We start from the raw sequence: 20,543 nt of genomic DNA on the forward strand, positions 1-20,543 counted from the left end.
AGGGAAGGATTGGGAAGGAAATCGGCCGTGCCCTTTCAAAGGAACCATCCCGGCATTTGCCTGAAACGATTTAGGGAAATCACGGAAAACCTAAATCAGGATGGCCGGAGACGGGATTGAACCGTCGTCCTCCCGAAAGCGAGTCCAGTGTGCTAACCACTGCGCCACCTCGCTCGGTGAAAAGTTAGTGTAAGCTCCAGATAAGTCACTGCAAAATGTGAAATGCTGGTACATTAATAACCCGTGTAACCGCCAAAATGTTGAATGCAGGCACACAAAAGTGATGCATTGTGTTGTACAGGTGCCGGATGTCAGTTTGTGGCACGGGGTTCCACGAATGTTGCATCTGGCCGGTCAATACTTGGTGGTTAATACTGGTTGTGGATGACGCTGGAGTTGTCATCCTATGATGTCCCATATGTGCACGATTGGAGACAGATCTAGAGACTGAGGGGGCTAACGCAACACGTCGACACTCTGCCGAGCGTTTTGGGTTACAGAAGTGGTATGTGGGCGAGCGTTATCTAATTGGTCGACTACTCCATTAGCATACAAATTTGCAGTCAGGCTGCGTGGAATAACCATAAGAGTGCTCGTGCTGTCGTACAAAATCTCACCCGAGGCCGTAACTCAACGGTGTAGATCCACTGTGTCTTTTAAATAATTACTATTAAAAACAGTCTTGATCACGATTTATTTAACAAGGTGACCGGTTTCGACCACTACTGTGGTCATCTTCAGACCATTGAGTAGGAACCCCTTTCTGTTGGAGAATCACAGAAAGGGGTTCCTACTCAATGGTCTGAAGATGACCACAGTAGTGGTCGAAACCGGTCACCTTGTTAAATAAATCGTGATCAAGACTGTTTTTAATAGTAATTATTTACAAGACATTGATCACTGCTGTTCCCGTAATGCATTCAAAAGTAATTCACTGTGTCTTTGCCGCGGAGAGGTTGGTTGCAGGCCCTGGCTGGCTTCCTTCTAAACAACACGGCCATCACTGGCACCGAGGCAGAATCAGTTCTGATTGTACAGTCAATTTTTTTTAGAAACATTTGAAATTACGAGTTATTGGCCCACTTAAAATTTGTATTATTCATTACGCAATCCTGCATTGTTTACTATGTTTATTTCTGGATTCATTTATGAAATAATAATGAAAATTAAAGGTAGTAGAAAATTATTTATTAAGAAAAATTGTAAAACCTCTGGAATATTGTTATTTCCGCAGAATGTGAGAGACGTAAGCATGCCTCTGATATGCGAACAAAGTCATTTCGGCTTTGTTAATCTGAAAAATCAAAATACTGTATCATATACTGGCAACGGCCTTGCCGCAGTGGATACACTGGTTCCCGTGAGATCACCGAAGTTAAGCGCTGTCGGGCGTGGTCGGCACTTGGATGGGTGACCATCCAGGCCGCCTTGCGCTGTTGCCATTTTTCGGGGTGCTCTCACCCTCGTGATTCCAATTGGGGAGCTACTCGACCGAATAGTAGCGGCTTCGGTCAAGAATACCATCATAACGAACAGGAGAATGGTGTGCTAACCCCACGCCCCTCCTATCCGCATCCTCCACTGAGGATGACTCGGCGGTCGGATGGTCCCGGTAGGCCACTCCTGGCGGAAGACGGAGTGTACGATATACTAAAGTGTGAGAAAATATATTTACGTGAAAAAAATGCTGCTAATAACAACAGATTTATTTAGTTCAAACCAACCGTGAGGACCTGATGTGACAATTTAAGGTTCAAGAATCAGACGCATAGACAAAAAGAACAGGAGCCAGCTCAACATGACAAGCTAAGTAAACTAGAAAGTTTATTGTAATCTTCGTTCCTCTCAGATCTTCATAAAAGGCTTTAATGTGGACAGCAGATGGAAGTAGGAAGGAGGGCATAGATTACAAGTCCCAGTACACATTGGAAGCCCTGCACCACAGTACTAGGAAATTAGTTACGTAAGTGACTTCTACTCGCTTCTGCGTCGTTTCACAGAGAGATTCTGAGTGCCATTGTTAAGTAATGGAGCGCTACACAGTGGCAGCATGGATGGGTATGGTTTAAGATCGTTGCGCTTCGAGAAGTCTAGAGCAGGCGTTAACTCGGTATTGTTAAAATTCTGTTACTGTAATTTTATGAAACCTGGTTGCATGAGAAGTATACTCTTCAGTATTTCCTCTGAAGAGTTACTCGTGGAATGAAGAGTATTTCGTCCTTTCATTTATCCCGCTTTTCACCCAGTAACCTCAACTAGAGTTTATCTATATTCGCCGGCCCTTGTGGCCGAGCGGTTCTAAGCGCTTCAGTCTGGAACCGCGAGACCGCTACGGTCGCAGGTCCGAATCCTGCCTCGGGCATGGATGTGTGTGGTGTCCTTGGGTTAGTTAGGGACTGATGACCTCATATGTTAAGTCCCATAGTGCTCAAAGCCATTTGAACCATTTTGATGTATATACATAATACACTCCTGGAAAATGAAATAAGAACACCGTGAATTCATTGTCCCAGGAAGGGGAAACTTTATTGACACATTCCTGGGGTCAGATACATCACATGATCACACTGACAGAACCCAGGCACATACACACAGGCAACAGAGCATGCACAATGTCGGCACTAGTACAGTGTATATCCACCTTTCGCAGCAATGCAGGCTGCTATTCTCCCATGGAGACGATCGTAGAGATGCTGGATGTAGTCCTGTGGAACGGCTTGCCATGCCATTTCCACCTGGCGCCTCAGTTGGACCAGCGTTCGTGCTGGACGTGCAGACCGCGTGAGACGACGCTTCATCCAGTCCCAAACATGCTCAATGGGGGACAGATCCGGAGATCTTGCTGGCCAGGGTAGTTGACTTACACCTTCTAGAGCACGTTCGGTGGCACGGGATACATGCGGACGTGCATTGTCCTGTTGGAACAGCAAGTTCCCTTGCCGGTCTAGGAATGGTAGAACGATGGGTTCGATGACGGTTTGGATGTACCGTGCACTATTCAGTGTCCCCTCGACGATCACCAGTGGTGTACGGCCAGTGTAGGAGATCGCTCCCCACACCATGATGCCGGGTGTTGGCCCTGTGTGCCTCGGTCGTATGCAGTCCTGATTGTGGCGCTCACCTGCACGGCGCCAAACACGCATACGACCATCATTGGCACCAAGGCAGAAGCGACTCTCATCGCTGAAGACGACACGTCTCCATTCGTCCCTCCATTCACGCCTGTCGCGACACCACTGGAGGCGGGCTGCACGATGTTGGGGCGTGAGCGGAAGACGGCCTAACGGTGTGCGGGACCGTAGCCCAGCTTCATGGAGACGGTTGAGAATGGTCCTCGCCGATACCCCAGGAGCAACAGTGTCCCTAATTTGCTGGGAAGTGGCGGTGCGGTCCCCTACGGCACTGCGTAGGATCCTACGGTCTTGGCGTGCATCCGTGCGTCGCTGCGGTCCGGTCCCAGGTCGACGGGCACGTGCACCTTCCGCCGACCACTGGCGACAACATCGATGTACTGTGGAGACCTCACGCCCCACGTGTTGAGCAATTCGGCGGTACGTCCACCCGGCCTCCCGCATGCCCACTATACGCCCTCGCTCAAAGTCCGTCAACTGCACATACGGTTCACGTCCACGCTGCCGCGGCATGCTACCAGTGTTAAAGACTGCGATGGAGCTCCGTATGCCACGGCAAACTGGCTGACACTGACGGCGGCGGTGCACAAATGCTGCGCAGCTAGCGCCATTCGACGGCCAACACCGCGGTTCCTGGTGTGTCCGCTGTGCCGTGCGTGTGATCATTGCTTGTACAGCCCTCTCGCAGTGTCCGGAGCAAGTATGGTGGGTCTGACACAGCGGTGTCAATGTGTTCTTCTTTCCATTTCCAGGAGTGTATGTGGACGATGTATAGCGTTTCCTCTGTTGGCTATATGTAAAATATGTTTGTGACTTTGTTACTGAACGTTTGCTGTACTCAGTGTAACGTGCACTGTAAGTTTCGTGACTTATGTTGAAAATCAGAGTCCGACAAAAAGACCTGTCGAAGTTGGAGAGGTCGCCATGTGATATGTGGTGGGGATACCGATGGGGTTGAGGTATCAATCGATAGGTTTGTACGTGCAATTTTCAACAGGCGCAATGGCTTCGCTAGGTGAGCATCGTGTCTTTTTTGTGGAGGAGTATATTCATAATGGTCGTTCTGTCGTTACCATTTAGCAAGCATTTCGCATTCTGTTCAAACTTGGAGGACGTGATTGTGTTCCTGATACAAAAATTATTCGAATTTGGGTAGCAAGCTTTAGAGCATCACATTCTCTACAGAAAAGAAAATCTATTGGCCGACCTCGAACTGTAACAATGCCGAAAAATGTGACGCGTATGAGAGCAGTCTCCAAAGTGTTCAGCACTTAAATATGCTGTTGACTAGGTATTGTCTGATAGCACCATTTGCACAGAGATGTTCACATAAAACCCTACAAAATTATGGTTACCCAAGAATGAAGTCAGAGAAGAGAGTTTTTTAAACTCGCAGAGCTATGGTGGGAAGAAATTCTTCAAGCATTCCTCCAGGCTCTGTTCTAATTTCTTCTAATGATACCCACTTCCACGTGTCATATACTGTAAATAAACAAAATTTCCGCTACTTGGCAGCAGAAAACCCTTAGGAACTTCACCAACGACCACTTCACAGCTATCGTGTGATAGTTAGGTGCGTCGTTGCCGAATTACGTGTGTGGAGTCCCTCCTTTTTCGGTGACGATATCGTAACTGCAACGGTTAATTCTGATTGCTTCTGTCGCATGATAAAGACCTAAGCCAAATCAGTTTGTTACAGACCATGAAGAGGGAGAAATGTGTTTGCAACAATACTGAGGCACAGCTCACACTTCCCGGTGTTCTCTATGAATTTTGAGAGCGTTGTTTCTTGAATGTTTTCTCTCTTCGTGAGGAGACATCGGCTCGCCCCCAAGTTGACGCGAATTATTTGCTTGTGATTTTTTTCTGTGGGGAAACATAGAGGCTCAAGTGTACAAACATCACCCCGTAACTGTGCAAGCACGTAAGAAGGCAATCACCCAGGAAGTCGCTGTCATTCCACAGATAATGACATGAATAACTACGGACAACTTCAGGAAAAAGACTTCGTCAATGTGTTAATAACGGACTACTTCATTTACCGGACATGAATTTTAAAACAAACAAATGAAAAATGCCACAATATATGTTGTTCACAAATAAAAGTATTTGCTCTGTTTCTTTTTTGTTTATTTGCAACTACTTTTTTGAAATACAGGTCTTTTTGCCGCATCCTGGACGTGAGTTTCTGCGTAAGTAGACTAATGGGAAAACTGCAAGTAAACTTTATTGCAAAGTCTCCATGAAGATCCGTCATTAACCACAAAGCTGCACCTGTTTATAAATATTACATGAAGGCAACAGAATACTGCAGCTCCTCAAACATCGTAAACACCAAGTCTAAATGCCATAACACACGGAAAAATTAGCCTTGAAAATGGGAACGATTTAGCGAAACGTGTCGTGCAAAAAATCGTACAACAAATAAAAAATCGCGCAGCAAATAAATAAGAGAGAATTGCGACCAACTGGAGCAGAATTTATTTTATAAACAAACTCACTAATTTTATAGTCGCAGCGTTTCACAAACCTTTCCTAAAGGATAAAAAAAAGTTTGTGAAGTATTTTGGGGTGGTCACTTTACGTGGAACACACAATACTTCTGGCAATCAGTCGATTCCGTTAGTGTCGCGGAAGCCAGCGGATTTGAAAGGCTGTAGCTGTGCAATTTCCAATTCCTGGAAGTGAGTCTTTGAGACGCGGTTATCCCAGCTGCTGGGACTGCGGCCGATCACTGCCGTGCGGACTGCTTTGTGGGACAGCCTGCAGAATTGGGTCCGCCTGCTCACATCCGGCGCGAGGCATTTACGTAACGGAGCGGGCAATTTGCAGCGTGCACCAGCTAACACAAGGCAAACAGCTGTACCTGCGGACAGCGCGCACACGGATTCGGCTGTCCTTTAAATCGTTTTGTTATTCAGCGACTTCTCCATCTACATCTACATCTATACTCCGCGAGCCACCTTACGGTGTGTGGCGGAGGGTACTTATTGTACCACTATCTGATCCCCCCTTCCCTGTTCCATTCACGAATTGTGCGTGGGAAGAACGACTGCTTGTAAGTCTCCGTATTTGCTCTAATTTCTCGGATCTTTTCGTTGTGATAATTACGCGAGATATATGTGGGCGGTAGTAATATGTTGCCCATCTCTTCCCGGAACGTGCTCTCTCGTAATTTCGATAATAAACCTCTCCGTATTGCGTAACGCCTTTCTTGAAGTGTCCGCCACTGGAGCTTGTTCAGCATCTCCGTAACGCTCTCGCGCTGACTAAATGTCCCCATGACGAATCGCGCTGCTTTTCGCTGGATCATGTCTATCTCTTCTATTAATCCAACCTGGTAAGGGTCCCATACTGATGAGCAATACTCAAGAATCGGACGAACAAGCGTTTTGTAAGCTACTTCTTTCGTCGATGAGTCACATTTTCTTAGAATTCTTCCTATGAATCTCAACCTGGCGCCTTCTTTTCCCACTATTTGTTTTATGTGATCATTCCACCTCAGATCGCTCCGGATAGTAACTCCTAAGTATTTTACGGTCGTTACCGCTTCCAATGATTTACCACCTATGGCATAATCGTACTGGAATGGATTTCTGCCCCTATGTATGCGCATTATATTACATTTATCTACGTTTAGGGAAAGCTGCCAGCTGTCGCACCATGCATTAATCCTCTGCAGGTCTTCCTGGAGTACGTACGAGTCTTCTGATGTTGCTACTTTCTTGTAGACAACCGTGTCATCTGCAAATAGCCTCACGGAGCTACCGATGTTGTCAACTAAGTCATTTATGTATATTGTAAACAGTAAAGGTCCTATCACGCTTCCTTGCGGTACTCCCGAAATTACCTCTACATCTGCAGATTTTGAACCGTTAAGAATGACATGTTGTGTTCTTTCTTCTAGGAAATCCTGAATCCAATCACAAACCTGGTCCGATATTCCGTAAGCTCGTATTTTTTTCACTAAACGTAAGTGCGGAACCGTATCAAATGCCTTCCTGAAGTCCAGGAATACGGCATCAATCTGCTCGCCAGTGTCTACGGCACTGTGAATTTCTTGGGCAAATAGGGCGAGCTGAGTTTCACATGATCTCTGTTTGCGGAATCCATGTTGGTTATGATGAAGGAGATTTGTATTATCTAAGAACGTCATAATACCAGAACACAAAACATGTTCCATTATTCTACAACAGATTGACGTAAGCGAAATAGGCCTATAATTATTCGCATATGATTTATGACCCTTCTTGAAAATGGGAACGACCTGCGCTTTCTTCCAGTCGCTAGGTACTTTACGTTCTTCCAGCGATCTACGATAAATTGCTGATAGAAAGGGGGCAAGTTCTTTAGCATAATCACTGTAGAATCTTAAGGGTATCTCGTCTGGTCCGGATGCTTTTCCGCTACTAAGTGATAGCAGTTGTTTTTCAATTCCGATATCGTTTATTGACGATGTCTCTGGTAGGGCGGACCCGGAGACTGATAAGGGATCTGTCACTGTTCCGATTGCTCACTCGCTGCGGTTGTAGTTGGTCACCTTCGACAATTAAATAACACAGCTAACCATATCCCTGCTACAGATTTATTGCATGTTACTTTTCTCTTTCTGCTGCTCCTAATTACTTTCATCTTTCTTTTATTTGTCGTTAAGCCAAATTCCTTAATAAGTAGGCCGGCCACTGTGCTTAATACGGCTTCTAAGACTCTCTTGCTTTCAACGGGATATTGCGTTCCATAACGTAGATTCGGAAGCATTGGCTATGCGTCTTGCGTCAGTCAGCTGTCAGCTTAAGAAACCGCAGCAAAGCTCTACGCTGCCACTTGGCCCACACGAGATTCTATTGCCTCGAATTTTGGCAGCGATCACTGAGTGAGACATAATGCTGTGGTAACAAAGTCACGATTTACTAGCTCCTTTTTTTGTGAAGGCTTGGAGAAGTCATGCCTGAAACGCAGATTCTCCACTAAATAGATCTGTTTTAGTGTTGTGCTTATTGAAGCTGTAGTCATGTTATACAAGCACGAAACCTTTTTCTGGTGAAATCGCAAGGTAATGCGACGCGCATGTCTGTATCAGTTACGAGTACTGCGTAGTTTATCTCGTCTGCATACAACGCAGTACTGAAACGACCGTCAGTGACCTGCCGTTTAAGCTACCGAAGAAGTCGGTGGGCAGCAACAATTTCAAACAGTAATGAGTATGGCAACGTTGATCAATACGAAGACAGAAGGTTTTGGTTTCTGTGGTTTTTTTTTCTATTACGACGTAGACGACGAGGGGCATTGCCAGTATTCAAGCCTAATGAGAACATCAACAGGGCAAAATGACACGGGAGTCGGAGTCGCTAAAAATAAACTTAAAGGAGTAGCTTCTTCTTCTATGCTTGATGCACCCTCTGTTCTGGTAGGATGTGTATTTAATTTTTCAGTGTCAGTAACAATGATATTTTTAGTACTGGTAATGGCTGGTTGACAGTATTTTAAGGACTGGTAAAGATTTGTGCTCAAAATGAAAAGCAGCATCCTTGCAGTGAAAACGAGACAGGGGAGCAATGGTTTAATAGTGAGTGTTTCTCTACGTACTATTCAAAAAGTGTTCAGCAGTTTACAATAAACGTGTACAACAGTCCTCCGCAACAGCTGGGCGCTAGTAGCGATAAACTGCGGGTGTATTGCCGGTTCTTAGTGTCCAACGGCCACAATAGTTCGGCGATCAGACATGTCGCCGTAGTCAGGTGCACTGACAAACTGACACATTTTTTATTTTGTTTTTATTTTACGCTTCTAGTGCCGTAGAACCAAATTGAGGAGCAAATCTCCAACGTCATGGAACGTGTCAGTACATCAAATTGCAGCATAAAAGTGATAACAGATAAAATAAAATGTTTATAAAACCAAAAAAGACAAGCCGTAAGTTTATGTAAACGCAATCAACAATGTGACACAGGAATCGACTTAATTTTTCAAGGAACTCGACAGAATAGAAGGAGTGACCCATGAGGAAACTCTTCAGTTTCGATTTGAAAGCGCGTGTATTACCGCTAATATTTCCGAATTCTTGTGGTAGCTTATTGAAAATGGATGCAGTATTATACTGCACACATTTCTGCACAAGAGTCAAGGAACTGTGATCCAAATGCAGATTGGATTTATGACTGGTATTAACTGAGTAAAAGCTGCTAATTCTTGGGAATAAACTGATTGTTAACAAGAAACGACAGCAAAGACTGTACATATATTGAGGGGCCAATGTCAGAATACCTAGCCTAATGAACAGGGGTCGACAAGAGGTTCGCGAAATTTCACCACTTATTGGCCAAACCGCCGGTTCTGAGCCATAAATACCCTTTGAGAATGGGGTTACCAGAAAATATAATACCATATGTCATAAGCGAATGAAAAGAAGCAATGTAGACTACTTTTCGTGTCGAATTGCCACTTACTTCAGACACCGTTCGGATAGTATATTTGTTGTTAGTGGAACGCTTTTCTCCAAACTCCTTCCACTCCCTCAATGAGTTAGCTCCACTTAACTGATTTATAATCAGCTCACTAAAATGAATGCAGCCGGCCGCGGTGGTCTCTCGGTTGTAGGCGCTCAGTCCGGAACCGCGCGACTGCTACGGTCGCAGGTTCGAATCCTGCCTCAGGCATGGATGTGTGTGATGTCCTTAAGTTAGTTAGGTTTAAGTAGTTCTAAGTTCTAGGGGACTGATGACCTCAGATGTTAAGTCCCATAGTGCTCAGAGCCATTTGCACCATTTTTGAAAATGGACGCAAAAGTAGTAAATACAGTTCACATCCGAATAACTAAGGTCCACTTTAATGTGTTATTGTAGTTGTGATTCACTGAAATTATTTAAAAATAAGAATACATAGTTTAAGTAGGAATATATAGGTTTGCTTCAGTGTTTTATGGTAATTAAAATATATTGCAATAAAGTAGGGAAAGAGCACCACTATGTGAAAAGATTTCAGAATGATTTGTTCCGTGAGATATGCTAATATGGGTTTTCCATCTCTTTTTCTTCAGATCTTCATGTTGATAGCTCATGTCGGACTCCGTTATCAGATGCTTGCACATTATAAGGCTTTGTAAGATGAAATCCTGAGGCTCAGTTCTACGATTTCTATGTCAATTATAACTACTTTTATTTCTGGCAATGTTTTGTGCGTAGGATTACGTGAATATCACTGTAGTCCGTGTTCAGTGGCTCGGTGAGTCAGAGGAGGGCAATGCCTTACAACCTTCAATAGGAACCGCGGGACTGCTACGGTCGCAGGTTCGAATCCTGCCTCGGGCATGGGTGTGTGTGATGTCGTTAGGTTAGTTAGGTTTAAGTAGTTCGAAGTTCTAGGGGACTTATGACCTAAGATGTTGAGTCCCATAGTGCTCAGAGCCATTTGAACCATTTGAACCTTCAATAGGATCAACTGTCTTAGGGCACATTTGGTCGTCAACCATGAATCTTAAAATATTGTGGTTCTCAAACCAGCTGAGGCCACCTTTACTTGTTATTACTTTTATTGTTTTCCTCATCATTTGATTTTATAGCTTAGATTTCTTACAATTATGATTTTTCCTTAAAATTGTTGTACCTTATACCCGCGCAAATACAGTAACTAGTGCGACGATAGAATAACCTGTGGTTCGGTGAAGCTGGTAGGATTGCTGGGATGCAAAGCGGCAAGTACTTCCACAGATAATAGCCTGGTGTGTGTGGATGAAACTGGTAAGACTAGGGATTATAAAAGTAAAGACTCCAGTCACTTCCGTTACCTAATGAAAAACAAATACGCTTACGCTCAACTGGTGAATGGGTGCATTCCTAGGCTACGCATTATTTGGGGAACGGGGATACGCTGCTGGCCAGTGGCCAACGTCTAGTTTGGCCAGAGGCCAACGAAGCTGAATCGTAATCCTCTCGCAACAGGGGGTACAGAGAATATGTTGCCCGCAAGTAGGAGATGCGCAGCGAAAGGACGGAGCAGGAATGATAGGAGCTTTTCATTGGTCTGTTTTGAAATCCACTGTCAGCGCTTACCGGAGGTTTACTGTTAACTGCTAACCCAATCTTCGTTCGTTACCGACGGCCGCTGTGGCCGAGCGGTTCTAGACGCTTCAGTCCGGAACCACGCGGCTCCTACGGTCGCAGGTTCGAATCCTGCCTCGGGCATGGATGTGTATGATGTCCTTAAGTTAGTTAGGTTTACGTACAGTAGTCCTAAGTCCAAGGGACTGATGACCTCAGATGTTAAGTCCCATAGTGCTTAGAGCCATTTCATTCGTTACCGTGGATGGCAGTGCTGAATTATTTACTTGGGCGGCAAACCTTCCGTTCGAAAATTCGTCTGACAAATGGTACTCCATCGGCGCATAGCAAATCTCGGTTTCACTGGTAGACGTGCTTTATGATGTGCATGAAATATTAGCACGGAAAACTTTGAATTTAAGCTGCCGCTTCTCTTAACAAATGAAAATTAACAAAGAGCAAAGGCCGAAATGTCATTTTGACACACTGGAGAGTATCACGTTGACATCAGGTTTTTATCCATAAAAGACTTTAATTTCTAAAAGATCATCACATGTAACACACTGACAAGTGTTGATTTAAAGAAGGTATATCCAATCGCGAACAACTGTGGCCTGGTGACATGACACATTGCTATCAATAAAAATATCATCGTTGGGAACATGAAGTCCATGAATGGCTGCAAATGGTCTCCAAGTAGCCGAACATAACCATTTGCAGTCAAAGATCGGCCAGAGAACCCTGCCCAGTCTATGTAAACACAGTCCACACCATTCTGGAGCCACCACCAGCTCGCACAGTGGCTTGTTGACAACTTGGGTTCGTGACCCCGTAGGGTCTGCGCCACACTCGAACCCTATCATTAACTCTTACCAGCTGAAATCGGGACTCATCTGACCAGGCCACTACTTTCCAGTCGTCTAGGGTCCAACAGACAGTTCGAGCGAATGATTTGGCCACCCTAATCGTCTGACGTGAATCCTATTGAACATTTATGGGACATAATCGAGAGGTCAGTTTGTGCACAAAATCTCACACCGGTAACAACAATAAAGATGGGTCAATTTTTCTGCACTGGGCTTCCAACGACTTGTTTAGTCCATTCAGCGTCGATTTGTTGCACTACGACGGGGGAAAGGAGGTCCGACATGATATTAGGAGGTATCCCTTGGCTTGTTTCAGTTCAGTGTATACAGCAAAATGGAAAAAAAAAATCTGAATCTCTCAGGTGACGATCAGTTAGACTTCATAAATCGAAAAGGCAACCAGAGACAGTTTTGACGTCGCGCGTAATAATAAAAGAAAAAAGGAAGAAAATTCAACACGCATTCATAGGATTTGTCGATCTAGGAAAAGGATTTGACAATATAAAATGGTGCAAGATGTTAGAAATTCTCAGAAAAATTTGTGTAAGCTATAGCTAAAAACGGAATATGAAATACATATATAACAACCAAGAAGGAACAATAAGAGTGGAGGACGAAGAACGAAGTGTTCAGATTAAAAATGGTGTAAGACAGGGATATAGTCTTTCTCCGCTACTGTTCAACGTATACATCGAAGAAGCAATGGCGGAAATAAAAGAAAGGTTCAAGAGTGGGATTAAAATTGAGGGCGAAAGGATGTGATAAGATTCCCTGGTAACATTGCTGTCCTCATGGAAGCTAGCACGAACCACGGGACATACTGAACGAATGAAGTGACTACTGAGCATAAAACATGGATTAAGAGTAAACTGAAGATATAAACAAGTAACGAGGAGTAGCAATAATGAGTATAATGAGAAAATTAACGTCAAAACCGGGGACAAAGAAGTAGACGAAGTGAAGGAATTCTGCTAACTTGAAAGCAAAATAGTGTATGAGAGACAAAGAAAGGATGACAAAAAAACCAGACTAGTACTGGCAAAGAGGGCATTCCTGGTTAAAAGTACTCTACTAGTATTAACTTTAGACCTTTATTCGTGGAAGAAATTTCTGAGAAAGTGCGTCAACAGTGGGAAAACCGGGAATGATGAGACTCGAAGCGTTTGATATGCGGCTCTGTAGAAAGATATTGGAAATGAGGCAGACTGATAAGACGAGGAAAGAGGAAGTTCTCCTCGGAATAGGCGAGGAAAAAAAAATGAGAAAAATACTGGTAAGGAGAGGAAAAGGATGAAAGGACACGTGTTAATGCATCTGGGAATAACTTCCATGATATAGAGGGAGCTGTAGACGAAAAAAAGACTGAAATGCACTGGTGACCAAAATCAAAGTAACAAACCGCTATTTCCCCGTCCTTTGTCTAATTCTTGATATAATCATACAAACTGTACTATCGTGTTCTACGAGGAATATCGCATTTCAGTCAACGGAAAACCACGCCAACGATAACGTCAGGGCACCTATCAAACAGAGTAATTTTTGCCGGGTAGTTCCACGTCCACAACCGCTGTGTACACAGTCACAGACGATGCAGTAGGACACGGAGTACACATCTACTAAACTCGCTATGGTGGGGGGCCATCGGAAGAGTAGAAGCAGGACAATAGCAAACTCATGTGGTTCGATGGCTTAACGTGAATCGTTCTTTGTTTCTCGGATGTGGCGACGGTTTATAGAGACCGAAACTGTGTCCCGAAGATCAGGGTAGGACCGACTACGTGTGACGTCAGAAAGAGAGGACTGTTGAAGGTAATTACTGTTCGTTGTATTTGTTCGGGGTGGACGTCCCTTGGTGCTCGTTCAAGTTCACCGTTGATACATTAACTCAGTTTTTTTTATTGCGTACACGCTGAGCTACCATGCCGGCACCAACTGAGCTACCCAAGCACAACTCACACGCCGTCCTCACAGCTTTACTTCCACCAGTACCTCGTCTTCTACTTTCCAAACTTCTGCAAGGTTCGCAGGAGAGCTTCTGTAAAGTTTGGAAGGTAGGAGACGAGGTACTGGCGGAATTAAAGCTGTGAGGACGGGGCGTGAGTCGTGCTTGGGTAGCCCAGTGGTTAGAGCACTTGCCCGCGAAAGGCAAAGTCCCGAGTTCGAGTCTCGGTCCGGCACACCGTTTTAATCTGCCAGGAAGTTTCAGAGAGGACTTTTATTGGCAGTAAGGGCACGACGGTACCGCCTTAGAGCGGATCCACTGGACGTTTTGGATTGAAGCAAACGGCTTAGAAGGCTTCGACAGAGTGGCGTTTACTGACGGAAGTGTACCGCTAACACATTTTCACAGAATAGGAACTTACATAGAGGAGTCGTCAACATTCCACGTGGACGGTCGAGCCGTGGGCCAATGTTCTTATGATAGATGAGTCCCTGTTCGGTTTGGGGAGTGATTCTTGACGGAATCGCAACTGGAGAGAACGTGGAACACGATTTCGGGATCCAAACACCGTGGAAAGAGACTAGAATCGAGGAGGATTCCTAATGGTGTGGGCAGGGATTATGTTGGCCACTCGAACACCTCTTCACGAAATTATACGGATGAATCGGAAAGCCGGCCGGGGTGGCCGAGCGGTTCTAGGCGCTACAGTCTGGAACCACGCGACCGCTACGGTCGCAGGTTCGAATCCTGCCTCGGGCATGGATGTGTGTGATGTCCTAAGGTTAGTTAGGTTTAAGTAGTTCTGAGTTCTAGGGGACTGATGACCTCAGAAGTTAAGTCCCATAGTGCTCGGAGCCATTTTTTTTTTTAATCGGAAAGGTTTACTCGTAACTGCTGTTAGGCACCGTGACCAGGTCTTGGGACCTCATGTACGGTTATTGTGAGTTGCTGTGCACCCTGCCGTCGTATTGATGGACGACAATGCTGAACCTCATAGAGCACGAATGGTTGATGCTTTCTTCGAAACGAAAGATACTGCACGCATGGCGTGGCCTGCGCGCTCTCCCGATTTGAATACCATAGAACACGTCTGGGATGCATTAGGGAGACGGATTGCAACACCTACCAACCACTCTCCGAGACTTGCGTGAGGTTCTGCAGGAAGAAGGGGCGTTGTTGCCTCAACATGACATTGATGAGCTGTTACAGCATGATCCGTCGTTGTCAATCCTGTATTGGTGCCAGAGGTGGCCCGCCCCACAGTGAGCACGTTAACCAGTTGTCGGAATGTCTGTGCACATCTGTTTAAGTTGGAAAAAACGAAGAACATTTGTATCTCCTGTTTTGCATGTTGCAATTGTTTAGGTTCTGTATTATTCACATTGCTTCTACTTTGTTATCACCTGTTTATACTGTTCTCTGGCAAAATAAACGCAACATTGCAAAATTTCCGTTTGTTGTTTTAATTTTGTACACCAGTGTATATGCGGCAAATAAATGAGGAAGTCAGGTGCAAGAGCTAGTCTCAGATGAAGAAGTAGACACAAGAGAGGAAGTCGTGTCGGGCTGTATCAAACCAATTTTGTGACTGATGATCCGGCCGGAGTGGCCGAGCGGCTCTAGGCGCTACAGTCTGGAACCGCGCGACCACTACGGTTGCAGGTTCGAATCCTGCCTCGGGCATGGATGTGTGTGATGTCCTTAGTTTAGTTAGGTTTAAGTAGTTATAAGTTCTAGGGGACTGATGACCTCAGAAGTTAAGTCCTATAGTGCTCATAGCCATTTGAACCATTTTTTTTGGTGACTGATGACCAAAACAGGGCGCTTCTTGAACTCTGACAATAATTTGTGTATGTGGAAAATGCCGGTTCCGTCGTGGTTCGGAGTACACATTCATTAAGCTTAGTCCCTTTAACAGGCTGGGTAAGCTAGCTCCGAGATCAGAACAAGCGAGAGGCGTACCATATTGAACGGACCGCGCTTAGTAAAGCATGGGGGGTTCAGGGCAACGTGTGGGTTAATGACAGCTTTACTTATTTATCAATTAATCTGCGTGCTTAATGTCTTCCACCAACATGTGCCTAATATTTCCTACGTCATTCTGAGAAACATGCATATTTCTCCTACAATTTTAACTGTTTTATCTACTTTTCATCAGTTTAACACGTTATTATTGATTTTTTAAAAAATAATTAGTAGTTCTAAGATACTGAATGGTAAAAAGAAAAAGCAGGTATTGTCCATGTCACAAGTCTTCAGTCAAAATGTGGTACTGTGAAAAATGAAGAAACTAGAAATCTATAAACTGCGAAAACCTTTTGAGTACCAAGATCAGCTCCTCCAGATTACATCAAGGTAAGTAACGAAAGGGAAAATGAAGTAACTGCAGCAGAAAGAAAGACATTCAGGGGGAAATGGTGTTAAGTAGATTTAAACATAAGTCGTTAATTCTTGCGTTTATGCTGCTGTAATTAACCTGATGACTGGTTTGAACACTACAGTCCCTTACACCTACATCTACATCAATACTCCGAAAGTCGCCTCAAAGCGTACCACTACTGATCCCCCTCACGTGTTCCACTCGCGAACGGCGCGTGGGAGGAGTAATTATATGTAAATCTCTTTATTAGCTCTATTTTCTTGAATTGTTTCATCCTTGTACACTCCTGGAAATTGAAATAAGAACACCGTGAATTCATTGTCCCAGGAAGGGGAAACTTTATTGACACATTCCTGGGGTCAGATACATCACATGATCACACTGACAGAACCACAGGCACATAGACACAGGCAACAGAGCATGCACAATGTCGGCACTAGTACAGTGTATATCCACCTTTCGCAGCAATGCAGGCTGCTATTCTCCCATGGAGACGATCGTAGAGATGCTGGATGTAGTCCTGTGGAACGGCTTGCCATGCCATTTCCACCTGGCGCCTCAGTTGGACCAGCGTTCGTGCTGGACGTGCAGACCGCGTGAGACGACGCTTCATCCAGTCCCAAACATGCTCAATGGGGGACAGATCCGGAGATCTTGCTGGCCAGGGTAGTTGACTTACACCTTCTAGAGCACGTTGGGTGGCACGGGATACATGCGGACGTGCATTGTCCTGTTGGAACAGCAAGTTCCCTTGCCGGTCTAGAAATGGTAGAACGATGGGTTCGATGACGGTTTGGATGTACCGTGCACTATTCAGTGTCCCCTCGACGATCACCAGTGGTGTACGGCCAGTGTAGGAGATCGCTCCCCACACCATGATGCCGGGTGTTGGCCCTGTGTGCCTCGGTCACATGCAGTCCTGATTGTGGCGCTCACCTGCACGGCGCCAAACACGCATACGACCATCATTGGCACCAAGGCAGAAGCGACTCTCATCGCTGAAGACGACACGTCTCCATTCGTCCCTCCATTCACGCCTGTCGCGACACCACTGGAGGCGGGCTGCACGATGTTGGGGCGTGAGCGGAAGACGGCCTAACGGTGTGCGGGACCGTAGCCCAGCTTCATGGAGACGGTTGCGAATGGTCCTCGCCGATACCCCAGGAGCAACAGTGTCCCTAATTTGCTGGGAAGTGGCGGTGCGGTCCCCTACGGCACTGCGTAGGATCCTACGGTCTTGGCGTGCATCCGTGCGTCGCTGCGGTCCGGTCCCAGGTCGACGGGCACGTGCACCTTCCGCCGACCACTGGCGACAACATCGATGTACTGTGGAGACCTCACGCCCCACGTGTTGAGCAATTCGGCGGTACGTCCACCCGGCCTCCCGCATGCCCACTATACGCCCTCGCTCAAAGTCCGTCAACTGCACATACGGTTCACGTCCACGCTGTCGCGGCATGCTACCAGTGTTAAAGACTGCGATGGAGCTCCGTATGCCACGGCAAACTGGCTGACACTGACGGCGGCGGTGCACAAATGCTGCGCAGCTAGCGCCATTCGACGGCCAACACCGCGGTTCCTGGTGTGTCCGCTGTGCCGTGCGTGTGATCATTGCTTGTACAGCCCTCTCGCAGTGTCCGGAGCAAGTATGGTGGGTCTGACACACCGGTGTCAATGTGTTCTTTTTTCCATTTCCAGGAGTGTATTTTCGCGACATGTATGTGGGAGGAAGCAATGCTTTGACCGACTCTTCCCGGAAAGCAAAAAACTAAAACTAAATTCCTCCTAAGCAGGCCATGAAGGCCCAACGGTACCGACCGGCCGCCGTGTCATCCTCAGCCCACAGGCGTCACTGGATGCGGATATGGAGTGGCATGTGGCCAGCACACCGCTCTCCCAGCCCTATGTCAGTTTTAGAGACCGGAGTCGCTACTTCACAATCAAGTAGCTCCTCAGTTTGCCTTACAAGGGCTGTGTGCACCCCGCTTGCCAACAGCGCTCGGCAGACCGGATGATCACCCATCCAAGTGCTAGCCCAGCCCGACAGCGCTTAACTTCGGTGGTCTGACGGGAACCGGTGTTACCACTGCGGCAAGTCGTTGGCCTTCCCGGAAAGTACTTCATCCAAATTTCAGTAATAAACCTCTCCGTGATGCTCAACGCCTATTTGCTATTGGAGTTTCTTGAGAATCTCTGTAACGCTCTCGTGCTAACTAAACGATTCCGTCACGAAACGCGCGGATTTTTTCGTCTTTCCTATCAGTGCTACCTGGTAAGCGTCCCAGAGTGATGAACAATACTCAAGACTATGTCAAGCAAGCGCCTTGTTTGCCACTTCCTTCCACGCATCAGGCATGGCCCTATTGAAGTTGCTCTTTCACTGACTTCCTCCGATCTCTGAATGTATATGTGTTTTGTGTCTAATCACATAGGCAATTTTCAGCATTAAACTGACAGTTTCACAATGATGAAACTAGAAGTACAACTGATTTCCATATATAATTACATAGCAAGGGCCCATACGAGGAAAATACGTTTTGCTAACCTAAAACAAACTTGACCAAAGGGAAATTTCGACGTCAGCTGCAATACGGCATTAAGATAAATCCAGTGGCGGTAAGTGGAAATTAATGCCAAACCGGGACTTGAACCTGGAATTCCCGCTTATCGCGACAACTTCGCCTATCAGAGCGATTTTCCTGTCCAACCAGATTCCCATATGTCGCACACTACATAACTACATACGTAGCACCCCCTGTCTATTATTCTCACTGCTCACAGCCTGACATGATTCCCGCAAGAAGTCGAACGAAGAGAGCATCCGCTCTGAGTGTATCATTATTTGCTGTCAAGGTGCATTTATTCATATGTGTAGTGTCTGTTCTGTCGGACAGTCCCAAAAAACAACAAACACTATACATACAAATAAAACAAACTTCACTGCACTGACTACAGAAAAAATAATATAAAAAACTACAGTTACACTTAAGGAATAGTTGTAAAGGTGCTAATATCTATTAGTTTCTGTATACATACAAATAAAACAAACTTCACTGCACTGACTACAGAAAAAATAATATAAAAAACTACAGTTACACTTAAGGAATAGTTGTAAAGGTGCTAATATCTATTAGTTTCTGTAACATTGAGGAAATCATAAATTATTCACATTAAAACAAGTCTGCCATTTTGTTCAAGAAAAAGTGTGATTTGTTATACGTCTTTCGTATAAAGAACGTTCCTGCGGCTTCTCTGATAGTAATACAACTGGGTACTTAGAAAGCTGCTGAAGAGGGGTTGGCGAAAAGTAACAATAACCCTCTGAGTGAAATTATTTGATGAAATGATGAGAGAGGAATAAATATGAGTAAAGGAGTGACATGAGAACATAAGATTCCCACTGCTTTTGTACATAGCTCCTTTTTGTATTATATTGTTTAGTTGTACTATTATATACGTATTTAAGAACTGGTTGCTCCATTAATTGTACAAAATGATCACAGGCTGATTAAATTATTAGTGTAGCTATTATTACTATTATTATGATTATAAATGATGTTGAGAATTCAGTGCTGGTAAATAAGGGCGGTCGCAACAGAAGAAGACAAAGGCAATTACGAAGGCATTTAATTAATTTGTTTTGTACTCCATAATCAAATGTGTTGTTCTCCACACAATGCTAAATATTAATAACTGCTACACCAAATATTCATTCGTAACAGCGGCTGGCAGTGATCAGCTACTTAGGAGGGTGGAGAACTTTCTGCGTGAAATACGAACACCGAAGTGCCCCTCCAACGTCGCTGTTCAGCATGAAAAACGTGTACTTAAGCTTCAGTGCCTTCATGGGTCAATTCGCTTCGCAAATCAGCTGAACCACGTGGGTGACAGGAACGAACGTCCTTCAGACTTCCCGAAGACAAGGAAGATACAACTCCTCGTATCTGATAACGAGACGTTACGTATCTGTTCTCGTAGATCTTCTTCATAATTATAGAATTTGAAGGTCAGTACCTGGACGTTGATTTCCAAAAATCAGTAGAGTGCACTTCTCAAAATCACCCGAAAAAATCGACTTTGAAAGTTTGAAAATTCGAGCACTGTTGAGGGCGAAAAATTCTGAACTGTTTAACAGAGCTGTATGTGGTACACTGCGTAATGTTATCGTGAGGTCGCTGATTCGATTTT

General features: G+C 45.2%; 1 protein-coding gene and 1 pseudogene across 1 annotated transcript in view; one reads left to right on the top strand and one right to left on the bottom strand.

The window, feature by feature from the left end:
• The window catches only part of LOC126171053 (uncharacterized), a 542,365-nt gene that overhangs the window by 470,776 nt on the left and 51,046 nt on the right, over positions 1-20,543 (bottom strand). The window lies entirely within an intron of this gene.
• On the top strand, positions 1,325-1,442 carry LOC126105120 (5S ribosomal RNA; annotated as a pseudogene).

Source organism: Schistocerca cancellata, chromosome 1, assembly GCF_023864275.1.
Source record: "Schistocerca cancellata isolate TAMUIC-IGC-003103 chromosome 1, iqSchCanc2.1, whole genome shotgun sequence".
Classification (NCBI taxonomy): domain Eukaryota; kingdom Metazoa; phylum Arthropoda; class Insecta; order Orthoptera; family Acrididae; genus Schistocerca; species Schistocerca cancellata.